The following is a 21,772-nucleotide window of genomic DNA, read 5'->3' on the forward strand; positions in this document are numbered from 1 at the left end:
ACTACCAACCCCCGACGGATAACACTGTTATTAAACCGAAAAAACCATCAACGGACCTGAGGTCAGCAACATGGCAAAACCTGATGAAATCCAGATCTTTTTCCAACCTCGACCAAGTCTTTTCTGACCCTAATAGACTACCTACTTGGGAAAGAGCCAATTCTAAATCAACAATTGATTATATCTTTGTATCACGATCTTTGTTACTGCAAATTACCTCATATACAGTGGTAAGATCATCTGAAAGTGAATACAACCTCTTAGAAACAACCTGGGCCTCAAGCCCTCCAACCAACCATCTAATGAGTGCAAACATTGAGGTAACATCGCAAGGAACAAGACTCAGGATGACAGAAAAGGCAATTACCTCTATAACATCGTCCAACAAAGGCCTTGATAACCAATTTCACCGGATGGAAGTGGACTATACCCCATTGCTGACCACTTTCAGAGTCCCTCAGGGGAAAAAAAAGCAAACTACGACTGAACAAAAACATGCCTACGACAAATTGATTGCTGATAAAAAGGGAGCCCTCAGGAAAACTAAAAGGCAGGCACGAAAACTAGACTTCCACCAGTCTTCAATCATAATCAAAGCAGCAGAAAAAAACCTACAAATCATGACTGAGAGGCCACCGCCATATACTCTGCCAACAAGATGCCGAAAGCATCCTTAAGGCTATAAACGGCAACCACGCCAGATACTTTTGGTCTCTCATTCACTCAACAACACCAGGCGCTCGACTGTGCTAACTTAACAGAATTGGTCAAGCGGCTTCGGAGGCTTACTTTGAATCTCTCTTTCAGAGACCCAAAACCACTCCAGTGATTGAGGAAAACTGCGACGCTTGTTGGATCCGTTTGGACAACATTGAGGACATTCAAGACCTGATTAGAAAATTAAAACCTTTGCGCGCCCCAGGGCCCGATGGAATCACCAATTTAGACTTGAAAACCCACTCTGAAGCCTGGTCATCGTTCTTGAGCCTAATTTTTAGTCGATGCTCCTCCACCAAGTCCATCCCTCCATCATGGACATCTGCGAACGTAGTGCCCATCTATAAAAAAGGAAACAGGGCAGATCCAGCCAACTATCACCCTATCGCCCTCTTAGACCCCATAGGCAAACTTTTTGGGTCTCTTCTCTTACAACGTTTTACTTCTTGGGCCAACAAAGCCCCCTGCCAGGACAAACTGCAAACTGGCTTCAAAAAGAATTTGGGCACAAATGCAAACATCCTTATCCTGAGCTCGCTTAAAAGCAAAATCCTGGAACGTCGACCACGTTTATTCATCACTTTTGTCGACCTTACCCAGGCGTTTGATAAAGTTGATCGTTCAAGATTGTGGTAAACTCACCCACTGGAAATGCCCACACGACCTACTTGCACCGATTAAAGCCCTATATTCTAACACATCCATGCAGGTCAGTTTGAACCAACAAGGGACCCTCTCTGGGGAAATAACTACGGCCAGAGGAGTTAAACAGGGCTGCTCATTGGCCCCAGCCTTGTTTTGGACTTATTTGGGCGATTTCCAGGAATCTGAAAAATCAATACGAGCTTTTCCACCAAAACTCGGAGGCGACCAGATCAGCCGCCTGCTTTACGCCGACGATCTAATTCTATTAGATCACACTCCGATAGGCTTACAATGCCAGCTTACCAACTTGCACCAGTATATGGCGGAAAATAACCTGGAAAATAATGAAGCAAAAACAAAAATGATGGTCTTCGAAAAAAGAGCGAAAAAGAAGGAAAAGATCATCCTCCACTTGGGTACGACCACAATAGAGAGAGTTATCAATTTCAAGTACCTCAGTGTCATCTTGGATAGTTCGCCAAAAGAAAAAGCGATGCAAGAGGCTCTCCACGTGAAAATTACTAAATTGGCAACTCAAGGGAAGGCCATTGACAACAATTTGGCCGATTTTCAATCATCCCAGCCAGAGATTTCTACAAAAAGAAGGTCATACCATCCTTGGCCTATGGCGCGGACGCCATGCCGAACCTTCCTACAGAATTGTGGCCAAAACTAGAAGCTATCTTTTGGAGATCAATTCTCGGTCTCCCTAAATCAACACCTATCACATTGATCAGACGCAAACTCAGTCTTTCATCTAAGGCAACAACAATAGACTGCAATAGCGTCCTACTATACAGGAAATGTATTCAGAAAGAATTGCCATACGCCTACCGCCTGATAAACGAAGAAATCCGGCTTGGCACCTGCCAAATGTTGATAAGAAGGGAAACCAAGAACTTGTCCATTTTAAACTCAGTTCAAAGTAATGCAGACGAGTTTATAACCAATCCAGTAAAAGTAATCAAAAAGATTGAAGAGCTCGACTGGATTAAGACCATTGAATCCGCTAACAAATCCAAACTTTCCAGCCATCTCCCTCCGTTTTCCAGGAAGTTGGACTCGTTACAACCTTACCTAAAGCTTTTCCAAAGCAGGTCGGCGCGCAACTACCTTTTAAAAATCCGACTGAACTTACTAGAAACAAATGAAGTTTTGGCTATAAGACAACTATCCTTAACCAACTGTTGCCGAATTTGCAAATCTACTACTGTAAAGGAAACTATTCGCCATCTCCTTCTGAACTGTCCAGCGATGCGAGAAATTCGTTGTATATACTTTAAAGACAGTTTATCTAACTTCACACTTCAAGATGAGGAAAATAGTTGGAACAAACTGATTGGAGGCGACAAACAGATATGGCTCCTAGCGACAGTGAACATCATTCAACACATTTTTAAAGTGATGCTTCCTGCTCAGACTTTGAACACTGTTCCAATTACACCGACAAACTAACTTTCCTCATCTCCCTTCTTCTTTTTGACCACGGTCTGTTCTTTCTTTAGCCCGCTCTACAGTTCTTCAGTTTTTCTATTTGTTCAACTACTACATTTCTTTGTAAAACAATCTGTAGAGATTAAAACAAAAAATAATAACTCTTATAATGCTTGCTGTATCATAAATGTACAGTAACACATGTCATGCCACAGTAAGCAATGGCTGGACTGAATGCACCAAAATGCCAGTCAAGCCATCTACTAACATTCCTTAAATTGGCTTTGCCCAGAAATGCCAGTAACACATGCCATTTCACCTACTAGTCACTCCCCAAAACGCCTTCTCTCACATTTTCTCACACGCACACCCAGAACATTGACACTGTATTCTCCACACCGTCATGCGCCCAGAACATTCTCACACAATTACATGTATACCCATACACTTTCTCTCACATTCATTCACATGCTTTCCCAGAACATTTACACTGCCTCATCCACACACACCCATAACATCCCCACATAATTAATTACATTCATACCCATTGATTCACCCACCAGTCACTCACACGTGGGCACCCAGAATATTCACACTGCATTCTCCACATGGGCACCATCCCATCACATTCACACACTCACACACCCACACACACACACACACACACACACAATGACATGGATACCCATTCACCCACCAGTCACTCACCCATACACCTTCTCCCACATTCATGCACATGTATTTATGTATTTATTTATTTTTTTGCAATGTGCTGAAAATCTGAAATAGGAATCAAAGCACAGAAGAAGAAATAAGAGTCCATAAGAAAATACATCATTCCATAGTGAGAACAAGAATCAAACCAAAAGAGCATTATTGAAATAGCAAAGTCCTAAGTCTCTTTTTGAAAGTTGGAAGATCAGGAATAGGTCTGAGTTCAGAAGGGAGCTGGCTCCGCGAGGCAGGTGCTATGACATCAAAGGAACGACTGCCACAGCGTACCAGCTTCACATGTGGAATCTGTAGTTGTGCCTTATCACATGATCGCAGTGACCTGCCCGCTTTCTAAGAAGCCATGCAATCGCTGAGATATTAAGGAGCACTGCCATATATACATTTATGGGTAATGGTAAGCACTTTATGTTTTTTCTAGCTGCGCTCGGTAGCCAGTGTAATTTTCTCAGCGTAGGTGAGCTATGCTGGTGACACGACACATCTGGCAGCAGTATTCTGAACCACTTGCAGATGTTTCAAATATGTCTTGTTAATGCCAGCAAGCAATGTATTACCATAGTCAATTTTGGAATTGACAATTGCCCCACTAATTGTAACTATGTGGCAACAAGGTACTTAATTGAGATAAAAACTGCATAATAACTACAATAAGTAATGGTGGTGTTTATGTGTCCCACCGTGGACATTGTGGTGTCAAGAGTGACTCCAAGGGATTTAGCTTTGGGCAATGTCTTGATAGAAAAATGATCAACAGTGAAAGAATCCTACCTTTCCCCAAAAGATCTTGCCCTAGCGGCAGATGCAAGTAAAAGTAATTCAGTTTTTCCACTATCGAGACACATGTCATTAGAATTCATCCACATCTGTACCTTCGAGAAGAGCTGGTTTAGTGCTGGGGAGTCAGTGTGATTGCAATTCCAATAAAATCTGGGTGCCATCCGCATAATTCTCAAAAGCTACATCATGATCCAAAAGAAGATCATGAAGTGGTTTCATGAAGAAATTAAAAAGCAGTGGTGCTATAGATGAGCCCTGAGGAACACCAATCTCAAGAGGAATACCGGGAGAAGAAAACTGTCCAAAGCACTACCCTAAATGTTCTATCCTTAAGAAAGGAAATTATCCATCTAGTAGCTTCAGGACTAAATCTGGCGACCTTGATTAATCTGTCATCCATGATCTCAAAGTCTACAAGATCAAAGGCAGCTGACAGGTCAAGAGAAACAGGAAGACCTGCCTTGCCACAATTTATCAGCTGAAGAATAGCAGCCTAAAGATCGAGCATGGCCGTTTCAGTTCTGTGTGACTTTTTCAGAAGTGGTGCTAGACAACTATCTTTAAGCAAAGTGGGAACAAAGTTGTTCCTAAGAGAAGAGTTGACAAAAGCAGGCAGCATTGGAATAAGAAGAGTAGCACATTTCTTAATTTTAAAAGCTGGACAAAAATCTGTAGAGCAGGTGGTAGGTTTCAGAATTTTCAGGGCTTCTGCAACCTCATGTTCACTAACTTCCCTAAAATAAAATGCAAGAGGCTCAAAATGAGCAGCGTTTGCACTTTCAACAATAACAGAAGACGACCATAGAAAGGAAGTGTCAACCTTGCATTTATTCAGAAGAGCCTTGATTTTGCCATGAAGTTTATCTTGAATGGAAGAACACCACTCAGTACTAGGTTCAGGCAAGTTATTATTGGAAATGGGTGTCCAAGTTCACGCAGCACAGAGAATAGTTGACAACTGTTTTTTGCCTGCACAATACACGCATCAAAGTACATTCAAGGCCTGCTTGGCTTCTGCATAGATGGAGAGAGAGACTCATCTTGATGTTAGCACTACTGCAGATATACCTGGGTGGCCCTCACACAAGGCCCTCCAGAGTGAGTGACTGAGAGGAAGAAGATCCCAGGCTGCTGGCACTTGGTTGTGCAGCAGAGCGGCAAAGCATGCATTTAAATGACAGATTCTGTGACCCTGGATGGTACTGTTGGCACCACTGCACACCATACACCACTGGTCTCTTACAATCCTCAGCGGCGTATCATGACAACTATTTGCCAGAAATAAGGATTCAAATCTTATTAGAGTTCCTCCTCCATTTGAGTCTGTGAGAATGCTTCCCTATGCTCTGGTGAATTTCTTGAACACTGGTGAGTTCATTACAAAAAGAGTTTAATAACAACTAGGAATAGCATGCATAGATGTTACCATATGGTGCCAATAGAAATGGCTGTTGCGTTGTTTGCAGTATTCACTTTTGTGCGCAGTTGAATAGAAGGATTTTCAAAGAAAGGTATAAACATTTACGTATGAATTATTGGTAATCTACAAACTAAGGAGGGTCACTCAAAGCTGGGTAGATTTGTGAAAGGAGAACGTTACCACCTCTGACGGTGGTATTTTTGAAAGTAGGTCAATTTCAGAGTTTATAACCAGTGGAGGTTATGTTTCTGGAATACTTCTGGAGGTATTTTAGAAATACCACATATCCCAGTGATTACATAAAATGGTATTTTTAAAAAACTTTTTTTTGCCATTTCCATCTTCAATGTGAAGGTAAAAATGGGTTATGCGCAGAAGTGGCTCATAACACTACTGTGCATTTTTGTTATGCACTAAACAGTCAGTTCTGACCCTTTGATACGTTACATTGGTAAAGTGTTGAAGGGGGACATCAGAGTTGCCCACCTTTCTACCCCTACCAGGGCTCTTTGTATCACGTGACGGGGTCTTCATCTGCATGGCTCTCCCTGCTGTATTGATGGGAAACGCCTGCAAAATCAATTGGGGCCAATTTGTATTTTTTTTATTGCTCCTCTTACGTGCAGGTATAAAATAGGCAGATTTCGACTTTCAGTTGAAAGTCTGTGTAAAGTACTGTCGCTAGTATTCCCATTGAATGCTGCTGCCAGAATTCCCATTGAATACTGCAGTCAGAATTCCCATTGAATGCTGCCGCCAGAATTCCCATTGAATACTGCTGCCAGAATTCCCATTGAATGCTGCTGCCAGAATTCCCATTGAATACTGCTGCCAGAATTCCCATTGAATGCTGCCGCCAGAATTCCCATTGAATACTGCTGTCAGAATTCCCATTGAATGCTGCCGCCAGAATTCCCATTGAATACTGCTGTCAGAATTCCCATTGAATGCTGCTGCCAGAATTCCCATTGAATACTGCTGCCAGAATTCCCATTGAATACTGCCGCCAGAATTCCCATGAATACTGCTGTCAGAATTCCCATTGAATGCTGCCACCAGAATCCCCATTGAATGCTGCTGCCAGAATTCCCATTGAATGTCGCCGCCAGAATTCCCACTGAATACTGCCGCCAGAATTCCCATTGAATGCCACCGCCAGAATTCCCACTGAATACCGCTGTCAGAATTCCCATTGAATACCGCCGCCAGAATTCCCATGAATACTGCCGTCAGAATTCCCATTGAATGCTGCCACCAGAATTCCCATTGAATGCTGCCGCCGGAATTCCCATTGAATGCTGCCGCCAGAATTCCCACTGAATACTGCCGCCAGAATTCCTATTGAATGCTGCTGGTGATATCTGATCAAACCATGAATTTGGCAGACAGTAAAATCTGTGGCATTTGACAAATACAACCGATTTTACAGTTACCACCCAATTTTGTATGACCCCCTAAAGGTTTTTATGTTTTTGTCTTTTTTGGAACATTCCTATGTGACCGAGAAAAGGCACACATACAAATCATCAGCATTTACATATAGAAAGATCCATAATCACATGAACACAGATATATCTACTTTACCCAGTCACACATGCGCTCAAGCACATCACCACAGTCACACAAACCCAACATAAATACACACTCCACCTTCCTTTAAAACACAAATATGAGGTGTCGTTCTTACTCCCTCTCCATCACCAGATCCCAGGCGGTCTCCCCTCGCAGTTCCCTCTACTTGCATGAACTGAAATATGGAGCCGCCTTTCCAAGGAAGTGCGGTTTCGGTGCACAATAAAAGCCAAGACCCACTCGGCGCCTTCAGCTTTGTGTCATCCAAGTGCAGACCCTAATGCCACAATTACCAGCAGAAATCCTTCCTTTTGTGTCTGTCATAGGCTAAATAGCAGATCGAGATTGTCTACCATCTACATGTGAGCCAGGGTATTGGAAGGGGTGAGTGACAAGGAATTAGTGACCGAATGTGGACAAGGGAAGTGGGTGCGTGCATGATAAGGGAAGGGAATTGAGTTAAGGGAAGGAGCAAAAGAGAAACAGAAACCTGGAAGTTAATTGTAAGGAAGGTGGGTAAAGGGGCATTGAGGACGTAGTACAAAGGAAGGACACTGGAGGTTGATGGGTAAGTAGAAACAGGTACATAGGTACTAATCTGGAACGGTAGGTCAGCAGATTGAGTGACTGTTGCTGAGATCTGTGACTGACCTGGATGCCACTGCACCTGATTGTGGGTCTGGCTCAACCCCTTTTTATTCTGACGAAGTGATGCATACTTGCTTTATGAACATATGTTTCTTACATTTTGCCAGGTTGCTTTATCATGTGGCTTAGTGCTTTGAACGCCAGATTTAAAAACTAGTGTACTAGCTTAGCTCTGGAATAACAACTCTGCAGAAACATGTTGTTGTTTCTAATACTGAAGATGTGATAGGAGAAGATGACATTTCCTCTGCTGTCTGGATCTGAAACCGTGGAGCCAAGAAGCTAGGGCTTTAATCCCTGTCTTCTACGATTTACACATTATGTGATCCTGAGCAAATCACCTTTGTGCCTTGTTTTCCTTAATTGTCTGTAGGGAAAGTCTCAATCATATGGATTTATAATTAATAGTATTACTCCACAAATAAATATTAACCATTATGTAGTGTGTACTGTTGGGGAGGCAGGATGCCAAGTGAGGTTGTTATGTCGTGGGGGCAGGGTTGGGTAAACAAAGTGCCAGACATGAGTTTTGTGTGGTGGGGTGGGGATATTTGACACTTAGACCAAAGCCAGACCCCCCATCAGAGTTGTCCAACTCCAGGCCATAGACGTAACAAATTATCTCTCAAATTGATGCTTACATCCCAAAATTCCCCCCACTAACCCACCACATACTGTCCCAAACGCTGAGCCCCACTCCTTGCACACTGTCGCCTCTAACCCTCAGACCTCCCACACTGACCTTCAAACCTCATACATGGCTTCACACAATCAGCCTTAAACTGTGTACACTTTCCCAAACACAGAACCACAAACCTCAAATAGGGCTTAACATTCTCATGCTCAGACCACTACCTCACTCAATGATCCGCAGACTTTGAACTCTGCTTCTCCTACCAGGCAGTGATGTTGTTGTGCCTGTGTCAGAGCTTGAGGGCCGCGGGGGTTTTGTATAAACCAGAACTGGCTTAAGCTCAACTGGGACAAGACGGAAGTGTTGGTTGTGGGTACACCGGCTGGGTGCCTGCTTTTTGGCCGTCGCTGGGCAACCTCCCTACTCCAGTTTCTGTAGTGAAAAATCTGGGGGTGACTTTTTCTGCCACCCTGTCATGACTCAGCAAGTGGCTGCAGTTTTGTAAAGCGGGGCATTTCCAATATAGGATTTTGCATAAGGTACTCCCTTTTGTTCCTCCCCATCTTCGTCCACCCGTGGTAGATGCCCTTATCCTTAGTCGAATAGACTATTGTAACTCGCTCTATCTAGCCCAGCCAAAGTGCGTGATCCAGCGACTATAGCGGCTGCAAAACCTGGCAGCACAGGTGGCTACTGGCTCCCCCTTTCGAGCCCTTATCAACCTTTGAGGCTTGCATTGGCTTCCTGTGTCCAAGCACATTGACTTCAAATCACGTGTCTGGTTCACCGGGCCCTGCTGGGTCCTGGGGCTGGCTATTTGCAGGAAAAATGTGTTTGCTACTGCAAGACGCACGGTCTGTGCTCATGGACAGCTGGCCTTCTGGTGATCCCCGCCTAAATGCGTGCTAGGATGGGGGGCCGAGCATTCTCGGTGGCAGCGGCCAGATTGTGGAATGACCTGCCACCCACATTAAAACAGATCTCGGATCATCTGGAATTTAGACAGTCCCTGAAAACCTTTCTATTCTAGAGCAGAAAGAGGTGGACCGTATTGTGGTTTCCTAGCGCCAAGATGCCTTTTGTTGGTAGTGTGCTCTATAAATCCTTATAACATAACATAACATAACCTACGCATCCTCAAACCTCACACAGTGGGTCACACACTATGCCTCATAAACGCACGCAAACAAGGACTCCAAGACATTGCGCACTGCCTCACCCACCTTCCAATCTCTCATTACATCAAAAATCAGAACTTGCACAAAGCCTCTCCGCGCATACTCAGACTTCACAGACTAACTCACTGACTTATCTTTAGGGAACAGTTTCACCCATTTACCCTCCTACCTCTCATACTACCTAACAACTCACCTTGCATGTTCCCTCATAATTATTTCCTCACCTGGACTGCTGCTGCTCCTGGACTCCATCTGGGGGGCCACCTGAGGCCCTGAAGATTGCGATTTTAGCCACATGGGTCTCCCCTGCCCCTTACCCTCCAGAGGCTGCGCCTGACGTCATCTGGGCTGCACCGGTCACTTGACGAATCATGTGACCGGGTCTTCATTTGCCAGGCTCTCCCTGCCTGCCTCACCTGAGTGTATCTGGGCTGCTGGTCCTGGGCTCCAGCCAGGAGGTCGTCCAAGGCCATGGTTTCGACTGCACGGGTCTCCCCTGATCGCTCCCCCTCCAGAGGCTGTGTCTGATGCTGCCAGGGCTGCAATGGTTACGTGACCGGGTCTTGATCTGTAGGCTCTCCTTGCCTGCCTCATCTGTGGGTGCCTTGACTGCTGCTCCTAGACTCCAGCCAGGGGCCCGCCTAAAGCCCTGAAGATTGTGGGTTCAACTGCATGGGTCTCCCATGCCCCCTCCCACTCCAGACGATGCACCGGAAGTAATCCAGGTTGCACTGGTCATGTGACAGACTTCATCTGCAGGGCCCTCCCTTTCTGCCTTATCTGCGGGTGTCTGGACTGCTGCTGCTGCTCTTGGACTCTATCTGGGGTGCTGACAGAAGCCCTGAAGATCGCGGTTTTGGCCACACAGGTCCCCCCTGCGGCTCACCCTCCAGAGACGGCACCTGACCTCATCCCGGCTGCACTGGTGATGTGATGGATCACGTGTTCAAACCATCTGCTTGGGTGTCCTCACCCAGGGCGTCCACTCCATGGTGGTCTTCTAAGGACTGACTATCCAGTTTGCTCCTGCTTGAGCTGGGTTGCACCATAACCCCCTGTATTTCTCCCATTCTCTCATTTAATTATTTATTTACTGGTATAGCACCAAGACAAGACAAGCCCCGGGGCATCAGAGCGCTCACAAAGACAAACAACAAATATATAATCAATTATACCAGGCCATAGAGACATTGTACCAGGGAGCAATATACATTGCAAGACGACTACTCAAGCAAATAGATAGGTTTTCAGGATTTGATTAAACAAGTACAATGAGCTGGAACCCCTCAAATCAGGTGGTAAGGAGTTCCATAGTTTGGGTGCTGCGACATGAAAAGCACTCTGGCTCACTACAGCCAGTTTCGCTCGCAGCACAGACAGACGTTTGGTAGAATTGGACCTTATTGTCCTGAGGATAGGTAGCCAAGAGATTCTTTCTGATAGATGAGTGGGACCGCTGCCGAATAGGCATTTATGTGTCAATGTGAGAATTGGGTAAGAGATCCTGGCTTCAACTGGCAGCCAGTGTAATGCTCGTCTGGCCTCAGAAACATGATCTCTTTTTCCTGGACCTTCAATCACGTGAACTGCGCTGTTTTGAATTTCTTGCAATTTTGATGTCTCCCCATTAATAATTCCGTGTTGCAGGCTGCCCAGTAGTCAGGGCTTTAAGTGGGCCGGGGCCTGCCGGGGCTGAGCCCCGGCAGGCTCCGAAATTTCGTTTTGAGGCGGGGCCCTGCCGGGGCCCACTAATCTCCCCTGGCAGCCCCGGCCACTACACGAAAAGGCATTTTTTTCTACAGCCTGAAGCTGTCGCTCGTTTGCGAGAGCTTCAGGCTTCAGAAAAAAATGCCTTTCAGCCATAATGGTGGCGCCGCACCTGCGAGGCATCCCTTTAATCAAGGGATGCACGTGGGCCGGCGCCACCATTATGGAGAAAACGTGAGGCCGCTGGAAGCAGAGGCCTTGCTTTCTAAATACTGAAGCTCCCGCGGATTCGCGGGAGTTTCAATCTTTAGGAAAAAGGCCTCTGCTTCCAGTGGCCTCACCCTTTCAGCCTTAATGGTGACGCTGCCCCTCCCCAGCTGGCGAGGGGCAGCATCACCAGTAAGGCTGAATATGCGAAGCGCTGTACCCTGCCAGGCAAGCCTATACAAAATAAATGCAGAGATCAGCACCCTCTCCCCCATAGGGGAGAGGGTGCTAATCTCTACAAAAGGCTGCCTGGCAGGGGTGCCAGTAGCCCATTGAGCCGGGGCTCGACAAGGGGCGTGGCCTAACGGGCCATCAAGATCCCCGATGTTAGGCCACGCCCCCTCGATGAGCCCCGGCTCAATTTGTAGTGCCACTTAAGGCACTGCCAGTAGTCCAATTTAGCACCAATAATTGCTCTTGCTACACTGTACAGCTCTTTTTCGATAGAAAAGGTTGCAGTAGACTCAATAGTTTGAGGCAGTAAGCAGAGGTGCATAAAATGCTGTTCACATGTGCCGTCATACTCAACTCCGAATCGAGGTAGGCACCTAGGGTTTTTACCTTCTGCAGAGTTGCAATGGTGCAACCAGCTATAACAAAGCTCTTATATTCGGTACCTTACTTGTTTATTCTGCTGGCTGTGCCCGCTAACACCAACTCTGTTTAAGCATCATTCAAGGCTATATCATTAAGGACCACCCACTGCTGAATAAAGGAGTAAACGTTGTTGCTATATTCTGTGCCTTTTTCATAGTCACCTGAGATCAGAATCAGGCAATGCGTATTAACCGCATAATTGGTGTAAAATATCTACAAGCAACGAACACCAGGAGTGAAGCACCAGCCTCCTCCTGCAGCCCACTGCACAGCAGCAGGAGGCCGTTGCCTGAATCTCCTTATTTTTGCCAGAGCTGATGCTCCCTAGAAGATAGCTGCCCCGCGTGTCTCCTAACATTGAGACCCTTGATTGCGATGGTATACATCAAGCAGTCACATCTATGGCTGCCTTACTGTTCCCTGGTTGGAGGTTGCGGTCACAAAAGACTTCCATGGTACTCAGCTGGCAGGCTGAGCCGGCGCCCCTCTAAGGCCCCCTTATAAGGCCCTTTTTGTCTGTATGGGCTTGTCCAGGGATTCTGGCGGGTTTCTATTCGCTTCTTCCTGACTTTCCCGCTGCACCTGCCTCTTCACTGGCATGTTTCTTCCGCGATGCTCTGCTATTACACCTTGATGCACAGGAGGTAAAGAAGGTCTGACCCCCCTTCCTGCGGGTTCACTCCCACATTGTCTATTACCTGTGCTCCTCTCCTTAACTTCTGTTCGCAATCCTGCATTTCACACTGCTGCAGTGCCACTTTCCTGGAGCGCTCTGTTCCCTGCTCGTTTCATGCTTGCAGCATTTACTCTACATGTAATGTCCAACTTCAATCGTATCTGCTTCTGGCGCCTTGTCCGTTTTCTTTCATCGATGTGACATTACCTGCTTCCTGTGCAGTGTGGCAGGTCCACCATTCTGTATTCCTACCTTCCTTGTTGCCTTTTTCTTTTTGTATACCTGACTGCTGTTGCTAATATAATGCCTTGTGCCCCCCTTCTCTTTCAACCAGCATTATGATCGTGTTTACCTTTGTGGCTGGTATACTTGATTTAATTCCCCTTGTGCATGCTGTTGTTACTTTCCTTATGCTTATATTTTAATGTGCCGAGTTCTCCTGCTTCCTTTCACCTGCATTCTCCTGACTCCTCTACTTCTCAGCATGTATGCTTCATTGTCCACTATGCACTTGCTGTCTCCCTTGTGTCCTCTCTCTTAGCCCCTCTCTCCTCTTATTTATTCCCCTTCCCCCCCTCTTGTTTTTTCACTGTCTTGACTCATGGCATATCCCATCTTGCTTGTGGCTGTGATCTCGCCAACCTCCAGTTCCCTACCTGCTTAGTCTTAAGTGTTCTGCACGCCTGATGTCCATGAGGTGAGGCTTTTCCAGCCCTCAGTCACCTACCTACTTTACTTTTAATATTTATACCGCGCAGACCATGGACCCGTAGGCTTAAGGGCACAACAACAATGAACAAACACCAAAAAACAACTAGACCAAATGCAGATCATAGTCTTAGTGTTCTCTGCATGCCTGATGTAGCCCCTCACTTAATGAGGTGAGGCTTTTCCAATGCGCACTCATGCATACCTGATTGTCCTAATTGCATTCTGGGTTCCTAATGCAATTTACCGAACTGTAACTCTCTCCTTTTCCCCTCTGCACGTCCCTTCCTCTCCCTCGCTCCCTTTTTATGTTCAACACTTGCACATTCCAAATGTCTCACGACCTAGTCAGAATGTTTTTGTTTGTCTTCCTCCCTCTACCCCCCTCACCACCCTCTCCCTCATGCCTTAGCACGTGCACGTTCCAAATGTTTCAAGACCTTTATAGAATGTTTGCTTTTTATATTGTACCTTTCTTCCCCTCCTTTTCTTGATGTGCCTCGGAACACTTTTTTGTTGTATAGTGCGCATTACAAATAAACAATAAAATAAATAAATAAATAAATATCCTTGTCCCCCTTACCGATATAGGTAGTGTCGGTCTTCCACTATGGGCTATCTTTCCTTTGCTCCTCTCTGTCTCTGCAATCTACTATTCCTCTATTCATTTATTTATTGGACATGTATAAGGCGCTTATACAACAAGATAGTGTTTCAAAGCGCCACAAGGCAAAAGGGTAGGGAGCAAGGGAAGAAATAAACAATAGCAATGACATTAAATAATAAAACAACAGCGGTCCTAGTAGGCCTTGTGACATTCAGAATGTGCAAGTGCAAAGAGAGAGAAGGTTGGGTGGGGGAGCGAGGGTGTAAGTGCTAGAGGGTCTCCCCAGGGGAAGTGCTAGAGGGTCACACAAGGGGAAGTGCTGAAGGTGCCTGATGCTGAGGTGCTAGGGTGGAAACGCCCTAAATGAGGAGGGGGGGTCAACCACCCATCATGTAAGTGCATGCCTGAGACAAACCACCGAACAGGCAGGTGTGGGCCTGGAGGCCAGTGCAGGGGGGGCGGATGCTGGTGGCGATTGGGTGGATGACCAGGACCCTATTTGGACTCTTGAGGGGCCAGGCCACCAATCTCAGTGACTGTGGGGATGGTTAGCATGAGAGGGAGAGAGGGAAGGAGGAGAAGAAAAGTCTTGAGTTGTTTGCAGAACTGAAGGCGAACCGGTTTAAGATGGAGAGAGAGAGGGAGACTGTCCCAGAGGAGGGAGTCAGCGGAGGAGGCAGATCTGCCCCCAGCTCTCTGCTTAGACAAGCATTTGACCAGCAGAGAGTTGGAGCAAGAAGAACGAAGGGATCTGGAAGGAGAGTATTTAGTGAGAGAGAGCTGCAGGTAACGTGGTCCCAGGCCCCAGAGAGCCTCATGGATGATCCAAAGGGTCTTGAATTTGATCCTTGCAGCAACCAGGAGCCAGTCGAGGAATGTTAGGGCTGGAGAGATACGGTCCCTGGTCTTGAGGCCAAGGATAAGTCTTGCAGCCCTATTCTGGATTAGTTTTAGAGGGCGCAGGGAAGAAAGAGGCGGGTTGAGGAAGAGAAATTTGCCGTAATCCGGCCTGGAGAGAACCAGAGCTCGAGAGACATTGAGCTTCTGGGGGAAGGTGAGGAAAGGGAGAATGCCTCTAAGGAGGTGAAGTTGAAAGTGGGGCTTCTTGGCAAAGTACCAAGATGTGAGGAATGAAGGAGAGAGAGGAGTTGATGATGACCCCAAGATTTCTGTCTTCAGTGGACGGAGAGGTGGCCAGAGTGCAGCGGGGAAGCGGGGAACAGGTTTCCCGATAGGAAGAATCTCAGTCTATTGGCATTAAGACAGAGATCGTTGGAAGTGCACCACGACTGGATAGCAGAAAGCCAGACAGGGATGAAAGAGGAGGAAAAGGGCAGCTTGAAGAATAGTTGTGTGTCGCCTGCATAACACTGGAAGTGAGAGCAGAAGGCAGAAATCAGGTGAGCAAGAGGAGCAAGCTAGATGCTGAAAAAACAAGGCGAGAGGATTGAGCCCTGGCGAACACCACCTGTAGAGAGGGTGATGGTGGAGTGGAAAGAACCCAGGATCACCTTGGAGGGGCAATCAATGAGGAAGGAGGTCAACCAATCCAGTGCCCGGTCTGACATACCCAAGGTATCTTGGATCTGCTTTACGAGGATAGAGTAGTTGACCGTGTCAAGGGCGGAAGAGAAGTGAAGGAGAATGAGAACAGCAGGAGAATTAGAGTCCAGATTTACAAGCAATTCTTCGCAGGTTTTCTAGAGAGCAGTTTCTGTGCCTCTAAATGCTCAGAATCCAGATTGATGGTCATGTAGACAACTGACGAGCTCAGTGTGTTGGGTCAGTTGGGGGAAGACAAACTTCTCCAGGAATTTCCTAAGGAAGGGTGCAGTGGAGATAGGGCGGTAGTTGGCTCGACACAAGGGGTCGGCAGATGTTTTTTTTTGGAAGGGGGTGCACAAGGGAGTCCTTGAGAGAGGAAGGGAAAGAGCCAGAGGCTAAGGAGTGTTTGCGGTAGTCAGCAAGAGCCGGTGCGAGGGCAGAGATATTGTCCTTAATGTTCTGGAAGAACAGGGAGACACCTGTTTGAATGAGACCTTCATAGAGCTGTCTACTCTAGTAACCTCATCTGTTGTGATGGGTGAGAATGTGAGAATAGTGGTTGGGGAGACGCCAAGGAAGGCAGGGGGACAGAGAGAGGAGTGGAGGGGGGATGAAGAGAGAGAGAGAGGTCAGAATGTCCATGAGGTTTAGAGGTGAAGTGGGTGGCCAGAGCAGTACAGAGGGCCTGAGAAGGAAGAGGCGAGGTAGAGACTGCAGATGAATTGGCTAGTTACTTGCAGATTTTGAAGAGTTCAGCCGTGTTGTTAGTGGCTGCAGAGATACAGACCTGGATGTGGACCCACTTTTTGGAGCATATGGCAAGTCAATATTGCCTTTGGAGCAGACGGCAGGCCAGTTTCAGAGCGGCTAGATCGGAGTCGTACCAACTGTTATGCTTAGAGGCAGGTTTCAGGCAGATCCTCATGACAGGGGCAAGAATTTCAAGAGTGTTAGTGATAGCAAGATGAAGATTGTCAAGGACAGAGTCAGTGGGAAAGTTGGGGGTAGGGGAAGGAGGAGGGATGAAGGTGGAGGCAAACGCAGCCACTGACACTTGTTTCATTGGTCGATGACCACAAAGAAGTCTGGCAGTCCTGGTGGAGTCCCGGTCAGGGGATCGAGAGGTCCCAGATAAGAGGAGAGAGTGGTCAGACCAGGAGAAAGGGGTAGTGAGAGGGTTGGAGAACAGGAGAACAGTGGGGATGAAGGCATCAAGAGTGCGACCGGCAGAGTGGGTAGGGCCTGACGGGAGAATAGTGAGGGAGAGAGAGGTGCAGAGATCATGAAAGAGTGTACAGGCAGGAACAGTGGATTTGAGGTGGATGTTGAAGTCACCAAGGAGGAGGAGTTTAGAGGTAGAAGTCAGAATAGAGGAGGTATGTCTGCCCATTCCGAGTGGAAGACAGACAGATGTGGGATATTTTGACCCACTCAGCTGTGCTATACTACACCACTTTGCTGCATTGGGGCAAGAAACAGCAAAATGGCTGCGCTGACTCCTGTGCGCGCCAAGATCTCTACTTTAACCAGGGACCTCTCCACCCAGCTGGAGGAGGCCGCTGAGATAGCCAAACCAGAAGTCTTTCCATGCTTCAGGCAAATGGTTGAAGAGAGAGTCAACCTAGCTGATGCCTGTGAGACTCTGGAGCAAAAGCAAAAGTTGAAGCAGGTGTTCATAGATTTCAAGATCTCTTTGCGGTGGACTCATATGACTGTGGTCGCACCAAAATCCATACAACAACAATTCCCATGGACCCTGGTATGACTCCAGCGTTTGTGAAGCAATATCACTTGCCTCTCGCATCCATAGAGTCCCTGACGAAAATGATCAAGAACCTTGAGTCCCATGGGATAATTCGTCCAGTCCACAGCACCTTTAATAATCCGGTGCTGGGGATTTTAAAACCGAACGGCCACTGGAGACTCTGTGCTGACCTGAGGGAGCTGAACAAACGGTCCACATATCACAGTGGCCTCTCCCCCACATTGACTAGGGGCTGGCCCAGATCCAGGGGTCAAAGGTATACACTGCCATTGACCTGACCAATGGGTACTGGACCATGCCTGTCAGTAGGGAGGACCAATACAAGCTGGCCTTTACCTTCGGGGCAGCAGTAAACATGGACCCGGACTCCCTTCGGATACATCAACTATGGCAACGAATTTAACATCTTCTTACACATGGCTATGCCCGATTTGGGTGAAAAGGGTAACCTGGCCTATGTAGATGATGTTCTGATCAAAAGCTCAACTGTGGAGGAACACATAGCAGAAATCCGTTATGTTCTTACCCAGTTGAGGGTTGCGGGAGCCAAATTATCCTTCCAAAAGGCACAGTGGTGCAGGACCCATATCAATATCTTGGGGCATGAGAAAACTCCTGAGGGTCTCTGTCCCCAAGAAAAGAAAGTGGAAGCACCTCTGAGACTAAAAGACCCCACAACACTGCGTGAGCTAAGGAGCCTCCTTTGACTGACTAATTACAGTAGAAAGTTCATTGAGGATTATGCAGAGATCACAAGACCCCTGATCCATCTGTGGAAGGGCGGGGTCAAGTGGGAGTGGGTCCAGGGCAAGCCGAGTCAGCAAAGCAACTCAAAAGAAGCCTCTTACAAGCGCTGTGTCTAGCTTACCCTGCAAAAACAAGGAGTTCTTCTTGGAGACAGGGTTCTCAAATACATGCTTGACAGCAGTATTATATCAAAAGCATGACAAGGTCAATAAAGTCATCTCCTATGCAAGCAAGACTTAATCCTCTGTAGAGGAAATATTCAACGATTGTGTGAAGGCACTCCTGGCAACGGCATGGGCATTGAAAAATTACCGCCCGTTCATCCAAGGGGAACACATCATAGTGGAGACTCCACACCACCCTTTGCAATATCTCCAAAGTGACAGAATCCGGGCTGGAAATGTGAGTAATTTGAATTTCTTCCTGTATTCTGTCAATGCAAGGCTTTCCTGTGGAGGTCAGATATGGCCAAAACAAGAAGAGTCCACTCGCGCAAGGTCTGGCTGACTTGCATGATTGTGCCAGAGAAAACTGTCTCAAGGACAAGAGTCTTAAACCCAGGACAACATGGGGGCGTACCTGAATCCCTTGCAAAAAGTCTATGAAGAAGACAAATGCGAGGGAATGGCCACTGTTTATGTGGGTGGGTTCTCCTACATGTTGACAACAACGGGGGAAAAGGAACTGGTAGCCGGCGTTGGGAATGCCTGGGTGAATGATGCCCCAGAACCCTGCACTGGGTACAAAATCGGTACCCATAGTAGTCAGGTGGCAGAGCTGATGGCAGTTCATCAAGCCATCCTCACTGCCATCGAACACCAACTCCACGAACTGGTCATAATCACTGATTCAGATTATGTCCAGAACGTGTTTGTGGAGCGCCTGGTTAATTGGAAAACCAGAGGCATGCTATGTGTTAACAACAAACCACTCAAGCATGGCAAGCTAATACAAAATATTGATGATCTGGTCACCTCTATTGGGATGACCATCTAATGGAAAAAGATCAAAGGTCATTCCAGAATAGAAGGACCAGAAAAAAACTGGAAATGACCTAGCTGATCAACTGGCCAAAACCAGAGCCATCCAAGGGGATCTCCTTGAGATCGAGTCCCTGTTGGGGGAAATCCAGGTCACTGCTATCACTAGGTCCCAGACAAATGGTCACAATGAACTCTCAACTTCCCAGTGGAGCAAGGAGACCCCAGATGCTGATTTAATCACGGCTCAAAAAGGGGATCCAATCATTGGTAAGTTGTATCAACACATTGAGGACCCTGAGAACTTTCCCCTGACGGCTACTGATTGCATTGGGAAAGAGGACGTCAGAGTGTTTATGAAATGTCTAAAAATGTTCCGTATCTAAGACGGTTTGTTGGTGAGGAGATCCATATCTGGCTGTGAACCAGTGGGTGGTCCCTATCTCATTCCGAAGCCTGATGCTAAGTCACGCCCATGATGCGGACACAGCTGGTCATCTGGGTTTCATACTACATTAGAAATCTTGTGAGAGGTTGCATACTGGCCACACATGGGGCAGGACCTCGCCCAATACTTGAAGGGGTGTCTTGTGTGTGCACAATTTCAGCCAACATCACTCACACACCGAGCTCCCCTCCAAAAGAGGGGGATTACACTGCCTTGGTCAGATTTACAAGTATATTTCATCGGGCCCGTGATTCGCTCCTCTAGGGGGAACAAGTACATGTTAACCATAACATGCTTGCTTTCTAAATGGGTGGAATGTCTCCCGGCCCCAAATTGCAAGGCAGAAACAGCAGCTGCCCTGATGATCAATCACATTTTCTCGCGTTTTGGACTACCCCAAAGGATTGAGTCAGACCAAGGTAGTCACTTCACCAGCGAAGCGATGACAAAGATGTGGGAGATACATGGGGTAAAAAGGAAACTACACATTGCATACCGCCGGTCCTCTAGTGGGGGAGTTGAGAGGTACAACAAAACCATTGTGAGAATACTAAAAAAGTTTGTGGCAGACTCTGAGCCAAGTTGGGACATCCGATTACCACTTGTCCTGATGGCCATCAGATCTACCCCTTCTTCTGCAACTAAGATGTCTCAATTTGAGCTGATGACTGGACGAAGGATGGTGCTACCCCAGCATCTGCTCTATAGAACACAAGAGCAGACATTGATAAATGCCTCCACATTTCATGAGTATGTTGAGAATCTGAGAAAACACCTTCAACATGCTTTTGCGTACACTCAGCGGAATCTAGAAAGATCTGCAGACAGCCTGAAGACCCACTATGATCTAAAGACAACCAAAAAGGAATACCAAGTAGGTGACAGGGTCTACTTGTACAATTTCCAAAGGAACCAGACCAAAGAGCGCACATTTTTGCCTAGCTGGCGGGGACCTTTTGAAATTATGGACAAAATCCACCAGTCGCCTACAGAATCCGCATCCCCCAGTGTGACTTGACAGAAGAGAAGTGGGTCTACATCAATCAGCTAAAGAGTTGCCACCCCAGGCACACTTTGCAACAAATAGAGGAGGCCATAGAAAACCCAGTGGGGGATACATCTGAAGCATAGGAATATTTCAATTGTCACTGACTACATGCGCATCCCACTGCTGTCATCCAGATTGGAGGACAGTTAGTGGGAAATTGTCGTAAGTGGTTTGTGTTCTCTTTTATAGATTTGTACCGGTTGCACCATCCTTACCAAGGAGCACCTTCTCGGGGACCCAGAAAAGAAAACCCAAGGAAATCCGGTGTGTCGCTCCACACCAGAAAAGAAAACCTAAGAGAAGGCTTGGGGTATCGTTCCACATTCCAACCAGAGGCAGCGAGGAGAGAGTGTTGCATTGTTCGCTGATGGAAGAAGGACTCATTACCGACTGAACCTGCTTTTTCAAGAAAAACTAAAAATCCCACTTGTCCGACTCCCCCACGACTGGAAGTCCAGACAAAGTCGTGGGGGGGGGGGATCTGTGGGATATTTTGACCCACTCAGCTGTGCTATGCTACATCACTTTGCTGCATTGGGGCAAGAAACAGCGAAATGGCCACGCTGACTCCTGTGCGTGCCAAGATCTCTAAATTGCATTTTTGCAACAACCAGAAAATGGCTGCACCACTCTCCCATACACATTTCAGGTGGGGTGGAACAGAGTACCCACTGCAGGAATGTGCCAGTGTGCTCTGCAACATTTAACATGGAGTGAAGTGAAAGGGGCAGCATTACTTTGCTGAAAACCCAAAATGCCTCTTTAAAATGACATCTTTCAACCTTAAAAGTGCTGCTTGGCACTAAATCCATCATTTTCTCATGAACCACTTTGGTTAAAAAGGCCCTGCAATGCCCAGGATCATTCCTTATGCCTCAGAGGAACTGGGCCTCATTTGAATGACAGCTCCTGTCAAA

Source organism: Ambystoma mexicanum, chromosome 8, assembly GCF_040938575.1.
Source record: "Ambystoma mexicanum isolate Mex_15411 chromosome 8, UKY_AmexF1_1, whole genome shotgun sequence".
NCBI lineage: Eukaryota > Metazoa > Chordata > Amphibia > Caudata > Ambystomatidae > Ambystoma > Ambystoma mexicanum.